Raw genomic sequence first — 14,977 nt, 5'->3', positions numbered from 1 at the left:
TCGATTCTTAGAATGCTTGAATGTTAAGAAAAGATCTGTACAGAGTAGGGTCCTAAGAGTACAATTTAAGATATCATTAATATTCTGAACGATTTTCACAACATAAGTTAAAACAATTTATTTTTAGTCTATGTACAATAGCAACCATATTAAGAAGTCCTTGTAGTAAGTCTGCAGTGCACTGAAAATGTCTGAAGGATTTGAATGATTTAAAGGGACATTAAACCCCAATTTTTTCTTTTATGATCCAGATCCAGAATACAATTTTAAACAACATTCCAATTGACTTCTATTATCTAATTTGCTTCATTCTTTAGATATCCTTTGTTGAAAAAAATAGCAATGCACATGGGTGAGCCAATCACACGAGGCATCTATATGCAGCCACCAATCAGCAGTTAATGATCCTATCTAGATATGCTTTTTAGAAAAGTATATAAAGAGAATGAAGCAAATTAGATAATAGAAGTATATTAGTATGTTGTTTATAATTATATTTTCTATCTGAATCATGAAAGAAAAAATGGCTGTTTAATGTCCCTTTAAGACATTAAAGGGGAAGTAAAAGAGAACAGAATACAAAAGAGAACAGAATCAGTCCAGCACAACAGGTCACTGCACGCCAGCCTAGGTCACCACAAAGACCCAACGATATCCAAACTATTTCCAAAGCAGGAAGGCAGCAAAAGAGTGGTATTTAATTATTTATTGAGCACACAAAACAGCAACGTTTCGGGAGTACACCTCCCTTAATCAAAGGGGAAGTAGAAAGCAATTTGCATTTTTGGAAGCTTGTAAGTGGTTATGTGGATCTAAGGTATTATCAGCTGAGTGAACAAAATCAAGTTGTCAGAATCATTGTCTACACTATTTTGGTACCTTATGGTTTTTTAAACTTAAGATTTTATTTTTTTTTTAAAAAAAAAACATTATTTAAAAAGTGTAATACCCACATAGGATAGGTGAGGCGCTGCGTCAACTGCCTCCTATGATGGCATGTCACTGCCGGTGAGTGTATATTTATGTGTTTATATGTGTATATACACATATAAACACATACATATATATGTATATAAACACATACATATATATTTTCTTATTGCTGCCCAGCGCTGTACAATTTGTCCCCTGCAGTGCGCTAGGTGGTTTGCTGGTGGCTGCCGGCATGAAAACGAGGCTCCCATTGTAGCTTATGGAAGCATGCTTTCATGAGCGCTTGGTTTCTGGGCAATGCAAATGCAAAGTCGCATTGAGCCGCACCTGTAATACCAGCTCACATTTCTGTGCGCTGGTATTACTGAGTGGAGCGCATATATCGTGCTAGCATAAGCGCAATATTGCACTCCACTCATAATCTAGCCCATAATGTGAAAGCCTATATATTTAAAGATGTCATGCTTGGAGTAAGCATATACTTTTTATGAAAGTGAGTAGAGGTATATAAAAAGGAATGCAAAATAGACTTGGATGATCAAATTGCAAAAATGTATAAGTTAGCAATTTATAAGACTGCATTAACTATCGACGAAGACACAGGAGTTGCTGTGTTTGTGCTTAATTTACAGGATTGTGTGCCTTTAAAATATTCTGTACTGAGCACTGCTACTGCAATGTACCTCCAGGCCCTTTGAAGAGAGCTGTAAAAAATGGTGAGTGTTTTAAATGTACATTTTCAGATGCAACAATGTTCAAAAGCTTTACCCCTTTATGTATTGTCAGTTGGTTTCAGGAGATGGATACGAGCTTATGAACAAAAAGATGATGTAAAACATGTTTTAAACTCAGGACAATTCTATTTACTATAATCTGCAGTAGAAATAGAGTTAAGAATATTAGAATTTGGAATAATTTCCAACAACAAAGCAAAAAGCCTTTATTTATTGTGCTTCTTTAAAACAAAAATAGAATTTTTGAATAAAGCTAAATTCACAGGGCAAGAATACAAGTCATGCGGTATGTTTCCCGCACGCGATATGGTCTTCTTGCAATCATGCGCAGATATTACAAGTCTTGAAAAATCTTTTACACAGCAATCCTTTCTGAGCTGAAAGAGATGTACTTAAAGGGACAGTCTAGGCCAAAATAAACTTTCATGATTCAGATAGAGCATGTCATTTTAAACAATGTTCCAATTTACTTTTATCACTAATTTTGCTTTGTTCTCTTGGTATTCTTAGTTGAAAGCTTAACCTAGGAGGTTCATATGCTAATTTCTTAGAACTTGAAGCCCACCTCTTTCAGATTGCATTTTAACAGTTTTTCACCACTAGAGGGTATTAGTTTTTGTATTTCATATACATAACACTGTGCTCGTGCACGAGAAGTTATCTGGGAGCAGGCACTGATTGGCTAGACTGCAAGTCTGTCAAAAGAACTCTAAAAAGGGGCAGTTTGCAGAGGCTTAGATACAAGATAATCACAGAGGTTAAAAGTATATTATTATAACTGTGTTAGTTATGCAAAACTGGGAAATGGGTAATAAAGGGATTATCTATCTTTTGAAACAATAAAAATTCTGGTGTAGACTGTCCCTTTAACAGTTTTCCGCAAAAAAAAAGTTACGAAAACACTTCAAAAATACATTACAAAGTACAGCTATACTCAAATTAACACTGTCTAATAAAAATTATTTAAAAAAAATATTGCACACAAAAGTTAGAACAAAGCTGACGCAGGGATTTTACATTGACACAGATACATAGAAAAACATGGATTTACATATATAGAGATACGATATGTTTAACTATGGAGATAATGAAAAGGTTTTACTTTACAATCTTATGCACATTAAACAATATCTCAGAGGGATTTTAAAACAGATATTAGCATATAGATCTCGAGATATCAAGACATATATATATATATTCATATACATATCTCGCTATAAATAGATATAGCTGTCCAAAAATCATCACATATATAGAGAAATATTTAGAGAATATGTCATAGGCTTTGCGCAACATATTAGGGATTTGTTTTTTTCTATCTGTCTTCTCCATTGAATTCTATTAGGGAATATGTGAACGTGCATGCAATCCGGCTTTATGGATTATGCGGGTTAATGCGTGTGCAAAAATAAGTTATTTTGCAAATTGTAATACTTGCGCAACTCTAAATCCGAAAAAACTATAACACGCACAGGCCTAGATTTAGAGTTTGGCGGTAGCCGTCAAAACCAGCGTTAGAGGCTCCTAACGCTGGTTTTAGGCTACCGCCGGTATTTGGAGTCACTCAAAATAGGGTCTAACGCTCACTTTTCAGCCGCGACTTTTCCATACCGCAGATCCCCCTACACCATTTGCGTATCCTATCTTTTCAATGGAATCTTTCTAACTCCGGTATTTAGAGTCGTTTCTGAAGTGAGCGTTAGAGCTCTAACGACAAAACTCCAGCCGCAGGAAAAAAGCAGGAGTTAAGAGCTTTCTGGGCTAACGCCGGTTCATAAAGCTCTTAACTACTGTACCCTAAAGTACACTAACACCCATAAACTACCTATGTACCCCTAAACCGAGGTCCCCCCACATCGCCGACACTCGATTAAATTTTTTTAACCCCTAATCTGCCGACCGCCACCTACGTTATACTTATGTACCCCTAATCTGCTGCCCCTAACACCGTCGACCCCTGTATTATATTTATTAACCCCTAACCTGCCCCCCACAACGTCGCCGCCAGCTACTTACAATAATTAACCCCTAATCTGCCGACCGCAAAGCGCCGCCACCTACGTTATCCTTATGTACCCCTAATCTGCTGCCCCTAACACCGCCGACCCCTATATTATATTTATTAACCCCTAATCTGCCCCCCTCAACGTCGCCGACACCTAACTACACTTATTAACCCCTAATCTGCCGAGCGGACCTGAGCGCTACTATAATAAAGTTATTAACCCCTAATCCACCTCACTAACCCTATCATAAATAGTATTAACCCCTAATCTGCCCTCCCTAACATCGCCGACACCTAACTTCAATTATTAACCCCTAATCTGACGACCGAATCTCGCCGCTATTCTAATAAATGTATTAACCCCTAAAGCTAAGTCTAACCCTAACACTAACACCCCCCTAAGTTAAATATAATTTAAATCTAACGAAATTAATTAACTCTTATTAAATAAATTATTCCTATTTAAAGCTAAATACTTACCTGTAAAATAAACCCTAATATAGCTACAATATAAATTATAATTACATTGTAGCTATTTTAGGATTAATATTTATTTTACAGGCAACTTTGTAATTATTTTAACCAGGTACAATAGCTATTAAATAGTTAAGAACTATTTAATAGTTACCTAGTTAAAATAATAACAAAATTACCTGTAAAATAAGTCCTAACCTAAGTTATAATTAAACCTAACACTACCCTATCAATAAATTAATTAAATAAAATACCTACAATTACCTACAATAAAACCTAACACTACACTATCAATAATTAAATTAAATACAATTTCTACAAATAACTACAATTACATAAACTAACTAAAGTACAAAAAATAAAATAGAACTAAGTTACAAAAAATAAAAAAATATTTACAAACATAAGAAAAATATTACAACAATTTTAAACTAATTACACCTACTCTAAGCCCCCTAATAAAATAACAAAGACCCCCAAAATAAAAAAATTCCCTACCCTATTCTAAATTAATAAATTTAAAAGCTCTTTTACCTTACCAGCCCTGAACAGGGCCCTTTGCGGGGCATGCCCCAAGAAAATCAGCTCTTTTGCCTGTAAAAAAAAACATACAATACCCCCCCCCAACATTACAACCCACCACCCACATACCCCTAATCTAACCCAAACCCCCCTTAAATAAACCTAACACTAAGCCCCTGAAGATCTTCCTACCTTGTCTTCACCTCAACAGGTATCACCGATCCGTCCTGGCATCCGGTGCTGAAGAGGTCCAGAAGAGGCTCCAAAGTCTTCCTCCTATCCGGCAAGAAGAGGACATCCGGACCGGCAAACATCTTCATCCAAGCTGCATCTTCGATCTTCTTCCATCCGGTGCGGAGCGGGTCCATGTTGAAGCATCCGACGCGGATCCATCCTCTTCTTCCGGCGTCTCCCGACGAATGACGGTTCCTTTAAGGGACGTCATCCAAGATGGTGTCCCTCGAATTCCGATTGGCTGATAGGATTCTATCAGCCAATCGGAATTAAGGTAGGAATATTCTGATTGGCTGATGGAATCAGCCAATCAGAATCAAGTTCAATCCGATTGGCTGATCCAATCAGCCAATCAGATTGAGCTCGCATTCTATTGGCTGTTCCGATCAGCCAATAGAATGCAAGCTCAATCTGATTGGCTGATTGGATCAGCCAATCGGATCCGGTGCTGAAGAGTTAGTTAGTTTATTTATGTAATTGTAGTTATTTGTAGAAATTGTATTTAATTTATTTATTGATAGTGTAGTGTTAGGTTTTATTGTAGGTAATTGTAGGTATTTTATTTAATTAATTTATTGATAGGGTAGTGTTAGGTTTAATTATAACTTAGGTTAGGACTTATTTTACAGGTAATTTTGTTATTATTTTAACTAGGTAACTATTAAATAGTTCTTAACTATTTAATAGCTATTGTACCTGGTTAAAATAATTACAAAGTTGCCTGTAAAATAAATATTAATCCTAAAATAGCTACAATGTAATTATAATTTATATTGTAGCTATATTAGGGTTTATTTTACAGGTAAGTATTTAGCTTTAAATAGGAATAATTTATTTAATAAGAGTTAATTAATTTCGTTAGATTTAAATTATATTTAACTTAGGGGGGTGTTAGTGTTAGGGTTAGACTTAGTTTTAGGGGTTAATACATTTATTAGAATAGCGGCGAGATTCGTCATCAGATTAGGGGTTAATAATTGAAGTTAGGTGTTGGCGATGTTAGGGAGGGCAGATTAGGGGTTAATACTATTTATGATAGGGTTAGTGAGGCGGATTAGGGGTTAATAACTTTATTATAGTAGCGCTCAGGTCCGCTCGGCAGATTAGGGGTTAATAAGTGTAGTTAGGTGTCGGCGACGTTGAGGGGGGCAGATTAGGGGTTAATAAATATAATATAGGGGTCGGCGGTGTTAGGGGCAGCAGATTAGGGGTACATAGGGATAACGTAGGTTGCGGCGGTGTACGGAGCGGCAGATTAGGGGTTAATAATAATATGCAGGGGTCAGCGATAGCGGGGGCGGCAGATTAGGGGTTAATAAGTGTAAGGGTAGGGGTGTTTAGACTCGGGGTACATGTTAGAGTGTTAGGTGCAGACGTAGGAAGTGTTTCCCCATAGGAAACAATGGGGCTGCGTTAGGAGCTGAACGCTGCTTTTTTGCAGGTGTTAGGTTTTTTTTCAGCTCAAACAGCCCCATTGTTTCCTATGGGAGAATCGTGCACGAGCACGTTTTTGAGGCTGGCCGCGTCCGTAAGCAACTCTGGTATCGAGAGTTGCATTTGCGGTAAAAATGCTCTACGCTCCTTTTTTGGAGCCTAACGCAGCATTTTTTTGGACTCTCGATACCAGAGTTAATTTTATGGTGCGGCCAGAAAAAAGCCTGCGTAGCGTTAACAGCCCATCTACCGCCAAACTCCAAATCTAGGCCACAGTGTTTTCGCAATTGCAAAAAACAGATTTGCTGCGCAACTTGTATTATTGCCGACAGTTGGCAGTAGACAACTTAATAACTTCAAAATTACTAAACCGAGTTAATTCAAATATTTAATATTTGTACTTATTAAAGATATCCATAAAACGTAACATTTTCAAAATAATGTTGCTACCCAGTCAAAAGTCATAAGCACTTAAAAAACCCAGGATTTAACACTGAGATGTCTGACAAATTTAAAAACAAACCAAAACACTAGTTGACTTCTACTGATAGTAAATTCAATGTTCCAGCCAATAACCATTTCAATGAACTATTTATTTTCAATATAACTTTCATTCATTATTTATTTTTTTTTTGCATAAAAATAAAGTTAAAACTTATTCTTACAATTAGTATGTTGATGTTGATTAGGGATGGGCGAATGTGCAAATTTTCGAATTTCGAATGTAGAATGAATGTTATTACCGAAATTCGAATTCTAAATTCGAATGTCGATAAGAACGAATATTCTTAAAAATTCGAAAATCGAATGTTATTTACAGTTTTCGAATGTCACTTTCGAATTCGAATGTTTATAATTATATCGAATGTCTACATTCGAAATTCGAATTTTTCGAATTCGAATATAAATTAGAATTTTTCGAATTCGAATATAAATTCGAATTTTTCGAATTCGAATATAAATTCGAATTTTTCGAATTCGAATATAAATTCGAATTTTTCGAATTCGAATATAAATTCGAATTTTTCGAATTCGAATATTGCATAATTCGAATATTACATTTAAAAGCATTAGAAATACTATTACAATCTAAATTCGAATTTTTCGAATTCGAATACACGTATTGCATAATTCGAATATTATATTTAAAGAAAAAGCATTAGAAATACTATTACAATCTAAATTCGAATTTTTCGAATTCGAATATTGCATAATTCGAATATTACATTTAAAGAAAAAGCATTAGAAATACTATTACAACCTAAATTCGAATTTTTCGAATTCGAATACACGTATTGCATAATTCGAATATTACATTTAAAGAAAAAGCATTAGAAATACTATTACAATCTAAATTCGAATTTTTCGAATTCGAATATTGCATAATTCGAATATTACATTTAAAGAAAAAGCATTAGAAATACTATTACAATCTAAATTCGAATTTTTCGAATTCGAATATTGCATAATTCGAATATTACATTTAAAGAAAAAGCATTAGAAATACTATTACAATCTAAATTCGAATTTTTCGAATTCGAATACACGTATTGCATAATTCGAATATTACATTTAAAGAAAAAGCATTAGAAATACTATTACAATCTAAATTCGAATTTTTCGAATTCGAATACACGTATTGCATAATTCGAATATTACATTTAAAGAAAAAGCATTAGAAATACTATTACAATCTAAATTCGATTTTTTTCGAATTCGAATACACGTATTGCATAATTCGAATATTACATTTAAAGAAAAAGCATTAGAAATACTATTACAATCTAAATTCGAATTTTTCGAATTCGAATATTGCATAATTCGAATATTACATTTAAAGAAAAAGCATTAGAAATACTATTACAACCTAAATTCGAATTTTTCGAATTCGAATACACGTATTGCATAATTCGAATATTACATTTAAAGAAAAAGCATTAGAAATACTATTACAATCTAAATTCGAATTTTTCGAATTCGGATATTGCATAATTCGAATATTACATTTAAAGAAAAAGCATTAGAAATACTATTACAATCTAAATTCGAATTTTTCGAATTCGAATATTGCATAATTCGAATATTACATTTAAAGAAAAAGCATTAGAAATACTATTACAATCTAAATTCGAATTTTTCGAATTCGAATACACGTATTGCATAATTCGAATATTACATTTAAAGAAAAAGCATTAGAAATACTATTACAATCTAAATTCGAATTTTTCGAATTCGAATACACGTATTGCATAATTCGAATATTACATTTAAAGAAAAAGCATTAGAAATACTATTACAATCTAAATTCGATTTTTTTCGAATTCGAATACACGTATTGCATAATTCGAATATTACATTTAAAGAAAAAGCATTAGAAATACTATTACAATCTAAATTCGAATTTTTCGAATTCGAATATTGCATAATTCGAATATTACATTTAAAGAAAAAGCATTAGAAATACTATTACAACCTAAATTCGAATTTTTCGAATTCGAATACACGTATTGCATAATTCGAATATTACATTTAAAGAAAAAGCATTAGAAATACTATTACAATCTAAATTCGAATTTTTCGAATTCGAATATTGCATAATTCGAATATTACATTTAAAGAAAAAGCATTAGAAATACTATTACAATCTAAATTCGAATTTTTCGAATTCGAATATTGCATAATTCGAATATTACATTTAAAGAAAAAGCATTAGAAATACTATTACAATCTAAATTCGAATTTTTCGAATTCGAATACACGTATTGCATAATTCGAATATTACATTTAAAGAAAAAGCATTAGAAATACTATTACAATCTAAATTCGAATTTTTCGAATTCGAATACACGTATTGCATAATTCGAATATTACATTTAAAGAAAAAGCATTAGAAATACTATTACAATCTAAATTCAAATTTTTCGAATTCGAATATTGCATAATTCGAATATTACATTTAAAGAAAAAGCATTAGAAATACTATTACAATCTAAATTCGAATTTTTCGAATTCGAATATTGCATAATTCGAATATTACATTTAAAGAAAAAGCATTAGAAATACTATTACAATCTAAATTCGAATTTTTCAAATTCGAATATTTTCGAATGTAATCGTAAAATTCGAAACCGAATATTCGAAAATCGAATGTTAGAATGTTATGTAAACATTCGAAATTCGATTCGAACGAACGAATGTGTTAAAATTCGTGCCGTTTTTCGAATGTTGCGAAACATTCGCCCATCCCTAATGTTGATCCATCTGCCCTTCGCTGTGGGCAGGCTTCCCCCCCCCTCTTTTTATGACAGAATGTTTGCCGTGCGGCATTACACTAAAAAAAAAAAAAAAAAAAAAAAAAAAAGGAAATATGGGGGCGGAAGAAGCTCCTGATTACTGAGGTTAGGTAGATTAACAAAATGTCTTTCAAAAAGCTTACATTTACCATCACTTTAAGGTGCCACAAACAGTATTTGCAGATATTGTTAGAGCATGTAACAATTCACAAGAATATGGCTAGGAGTTTAAAAAAATATATTAAACAAATTGAGAATGTAGCAACATCTTGGCGTTTGTGGTTTGGACTCCCAAGGTAGACTGTACATTTGCAAACTAAGCTCTTGGCAAAGACTTTAGCCATTTATCCTTGTCTAGCTCTCTCTGTTGATTTGTTTATTTCTCTTATTTTACTTTGTGAGGTTTAAAGGTAACAATTATATTATACATCAAAGAGGGTAAAGGTTATATTGGAAAATCTTATGTAGTCTGTGAACCAATTTAAAAAAATGTTCTCCCTCAAATCTGTAAACTATTAATTAGAACTAGTTTAGGATCATTCTGCACATATAAACCTGCCAGCAAGCTACATCATTTGAGTATATAAGTATCACTAAAAAAATGCTAAGAGTAGTACATTAATTAATAAACCACATCAGTCCTTTGACAGCTGTTATACTAACAAAAAAAATCTATGGCCTACATTCAAAAAATCCAGTTGAGAAACGGCTATCTCATGGAAAACTCACTGCATCATTGCAACTTAAAAAAATGCAAACTGCAAAAAGATTTTTACCCAACCAAGTGTCAGGGTTTTTCCCTGTTGTGTTTGCCATGTGCTGCTGGCAGCCATAACTTGCGGAAAACACTTTGGTCCAAATGTGCAGTGCGAGTCAGCAGGGTTTGCAGGGCTAATGCAAATTGATCCAAGCGGTGATCCTGTTCATCCATCCTGGAAATGATGGCAGGTAAAGGGGGATTATTAGCACCATCAGGATTCATGGCCTTTGTGTAAAGTCAGGGTGCCAGGAATCAGACTGAGAGGAGAAGTGCAAAAATAATCACACCTTTATTAATAGCAAAAAAATAATAAAACCAGAGATGCTAGTCAGACAAGTCGAGTCAGGAGCCAAATCAAATAGTCAGACGAGCCGGAATCAGGAACAAGCCAGGGATCAGTAACCAGGAAGGATGTCAGGCAGCCAGGTAATACACAGGAACTCTCACAAACAGGTCTGAGACAACGCAAAGGCAAAGCATACTGAACAGAGGCTCTTTAAATAATAAGTGATTACATCACAATTCTGAGACTGCATTCTGTCTCGCATGGATGATGCACACCAGTCTGGAAATAAAAGGAAGTGCAGGAAGTGAGCAACATCCCCCACAATGCACCATAGTCAGGAAGAGAGGTGAGTAAAATGGCTGCCAGCAGCACATGGCAAACACAACAGGGAAAAACCCGGACACCAAGTTGTTAGTGAGTTTCCATTATAAGCGTCGGAGAAGCATCTATATCAGACATCCTCAAACTTAGCCCTCCAGAGGTTTTGGAACTACCTTTCCCATGATGCTCAGCCAGCATATCAGTGCCAAGTTTGAGGATGTCATGTCTGATCTATATGGGCCGCGTTCGGCAAGCACCGTGACCCAGCGCCAGTTAAATCCCCTGAGGGATGATGTTGTGGTGCTGGAAAATCGTCGCAGTTTTGGGAGCGTTAAGAAAACGCTCCCAAGCCACGTCATAGTGAGCTGAGATGCTCAGACGGTTGCTCTTCTCACTCCCAGCGTTACTAGCAAGCTGGAAGCGCTGGGAGTAACGTCATCTGAGCGTTCAGTGAACGCCCAGCACCTTGCTTGGAAGCATTCACTGAATGCTCCAAGCGAGCACTGGGCTCGCTGGAGGTGCTTGCCGAACGCGGCTATGGTAACAATACACCTCTTGAGGAAAAAGAGAGAGGCAGAGCAATATCCTGATATATAAAACGTAGCTTTTATTAAATCCAGGCATAATTATTTAAAAGTCCATAGTCACAACACCAATGTTAAGAACAAATTATCAAAAACAGCTGTGTAGGTTAAGCTTACGTGTTTCAGCTAAAGAGCCGTAGTCATTTGTTCTTAACATTAATGGTGTGACTATGGAATTTTAAATAATTATGCATGGATTTAATAAAAGCTATGTTTTATATATTATATATATTGCTCTTCCTCTCTCTTTTTCCTCATTTTGTATCCTGTCCAGGACTGAGCATTATCTACCCTTGCCTACTTTTTTGTGAGAGTTTTGAGCCCACCTTGTTATGGATAAGTATTATGGACTGAAGCCGTTCTGACTCTCCTATCTGCAGCTTTCTCTTTACTACATCGGATTGGCCGACACAGTACATACCCCTGACACGCCTGTGTCTTGGCGCTTTGGAGGAGGACAACTCAGAGCAACCCCAGGTGTATCAACAACAGAGCAGTTCCGCTCTGGCTACATCAGAGCAGCATTGGAATTCCCGGTGTTACCCACACGCCCACGACTTGGCGAACAGCAGGAGGATCACCGGGTCACTACGGGGTAAGCCTTCTCAAGCAGCAGTCCTTTCAAGCAGTGGTTCTATATCATCACTACCGTTGGTACGTCTACGTTCCAGTACTGGAAGGGAGTGTCTGAAAGCGGTGTGAGTACTGTACTTTTGATCTAAGAATTTGCACATTATCGGCAGTTGGAGAGAACTGTTAGGTGAGAGATGACCCAGTGAGAGACATAGTGCCTTTGAAGTATGTTTGACCATATGAATGGATGTCGCCCTTCAGCCTGAGAGAAAAATATATATTTACCTATACATATATGGTCTGAACTTGAGGTCTTTATTCTCACCAGTGATGTTCCACTTTAACTATTAAGCACACGTATGTGTGGGCTCCTCTCTTGAATTATATGTTTTACATTATTGCTATTCTGAATAGTTATCCTTCATTATAAGCTGTTTCTGAAGGATTTTCCTGACTCAAAACATTTTCCCTGAACTGTAACAATACACCTCTTGACATAAAAAAAATAACTCTTCTGTGAAGAATACCGGCATTGCAAAAACACCTTTGAAATGTTAACCCCTTAGTGACCAGAGCACTTTTCCATTTTCTGTCCGTTTGGGACCAAGGCTATTTTTACATTTTTGCGGTGTTTGTGTTTAGCTGTAATTTTCTTCTTACTCATTTACTGTACCCACACATATTATATACCGTTTTTCTCGCCATTAAATGGACTTTCTAAAGATACCATTATTTTCATCATATCTTATAATTTACTATAAAAAAATGATAAAATATGAGGAAAAATGGAAAAAAACACACTTTTTCTAACTTTGACCCCCAAAATCTGTTACATATCTAAAACCACCAAAAAACACCCATGCTAAATAGTTTCTAAATTTTGTCCTGAGTTTAGAAATACCCAATGTTTACATGTTCTTTGCTTTTTTGCAAGTTATAGGGCCATAAATACAAGTAGCACTTTGCTATTTCCAAACCATTTTTTTCCAAAATTAGCGCTAGTTACATTAGAACACTGATATCTTTCAGGAATACCTGAATATCCCTTGACATTTATATATTTTTTTTTAGTAGACATCCCAAAGTATTGATCTAGGCCAATTTTGGTATATTTCATACCACCATTTCACCGCCAAATGCGATCAAATACAAAAAATTGTTCACTTTTTCACAAATTTTTTCACAAACTTTAGGTTTCTCACTGAAATTATTTACAAACAACTTGTGCAATTATGGCATAAATGGTTGTAAATTCTTCTCTGGGATCCCCTTTGTTCAGAAATAGCAGACATATATGACTTTGGCGTTGCTTTCTGGTAATTAGAAGGCCACTAAATCCTGTTGCGCCTCACACGTGTATTATGGCTAGCAGTGAAAGGGTTAATTAGGGAGTTTGTAATGAGCTTGCAGGGTTAATTTTAGCTTTAGTGTAGAGATCAGCCTCCCATCTGACACATCCCACCCCCTGATCCCTCCCAAACAGCTCCCTTCCCTCCCCCACCCCACAATTGTCCCCGCCATCTTAAGTACTGGCAGAAAGTCTGCCAGTACTAAAATAAAAGGGTTTTAAAAAAAAAATGAAATTTTTTTTTAGCATATTTACATATGCTACTGTGTAGGATCCCCTCCTTAGCCCCCAACCTCCCTGATCCCCCCCAAAACCGCTCTCTAACCCTCCCCTCTGCCTTATTGGGGGCCATCTTGGGTCTGCCAGTACCCAGTTTACAATTAAAAAGTGCTTTTTTTTTCTTTGTTTTTTTTTTTCTGTAGTGTAGCTTCCCCCCCCCCCCCACCCCCCACAGACAAACCCCCACCACCTTGCTGATTATTTTAATTTTCACTTTTTTTTATCTTTTTTATTTGCACATTTTCTGCAGTGTAGCGGTTCCCACCTGCTCCCTCCCCGTGCACGCGCCCGCCCCCACCCTCCCGTGCACGCGCGCGCGCCTGTGCGCGCCCCCAGCCACCCCCGCCCACGATCCCGCCCCCCTTCACATCCACAGGGCCATCGATGGCCACCACCCGCCTCCCGGTCCGGCTCCCACCCACCAACACAGGGAGCAACCGATCTCCGGTGCAGAGAGGGCCACAGAGTGGCTCTCTCTGCACCGGATTACTTAAAAAGGTTATTGCAGGATCACTGCAATAACCGGAAAGCAGCTGGAAGCGAGCAGGATCGCTTCCAGCTGCTTTCCACACTGAGGACGTGCAGGGTACGTTCTCAGGCATTAACTGCCTTTTTTCTGAGGACGTACCCTGCACGTCCTCAGTCGTTAAGGGGTTAATGAACTAAAACAGTTTACACTTACCTATGCAAAAATGAAAAGGCCTCGATGGTGTCTGCAACATCTCCAAGACACCTTTTGTTTTATCCAGCGAGACTATTTTACCATAAGAAAACAGACATGCACATATTTTACAACAAGCTTTTACATAAACCATTATGCATACATGTTTTTGAAGTGTTGCAGTTGTGATTGGTATATTCCCAGAGTTTAACAAAGCACTGTGGTGCCTTTTTGTGAAAGGGGCGAAACACATCAGTCCAGCGTGACTATTTTACTATAACAAAACAGACATAAATATTTTACAATAACAAACTTTTACATAAACAATCATGCATACAAAGTGGCGTATTTAGGTTTTGTGCTGTTCTAGGCACAAAGAATCTGCCCCTCCCCCCCACACGTTTTAGGATTTTTTGGGCTATAATATTTTTTGGTCAGGGACCTTAATAAAGTAACATACACAGTATGTAGTGTAGAGTAATTGTGTGGCTACTTATTTTATTGTAAAATAATAAGTAAATTACACAACAGCATGC

The sequence above is a fragment of the Bombina bombina genome, chromosome 6 (assembly GCF_027579735.1).
Source record: "Bombina bombina isolate aBomBom1 chromosome 6, aBomBom1.pri, whole genome shotgun sequence".
In the NCBI taxonomy this organism is placed as follows: Eukaryota; Metazoa; Chordata; class Amphibia; order Anura; family Bombinatoridae; genus Bombina; species Bombina bombina.
The sequence above is the reverse complement of the archived record's forward strand: the minus strand, read 5'-3'. Positions refer to the sequence as shown.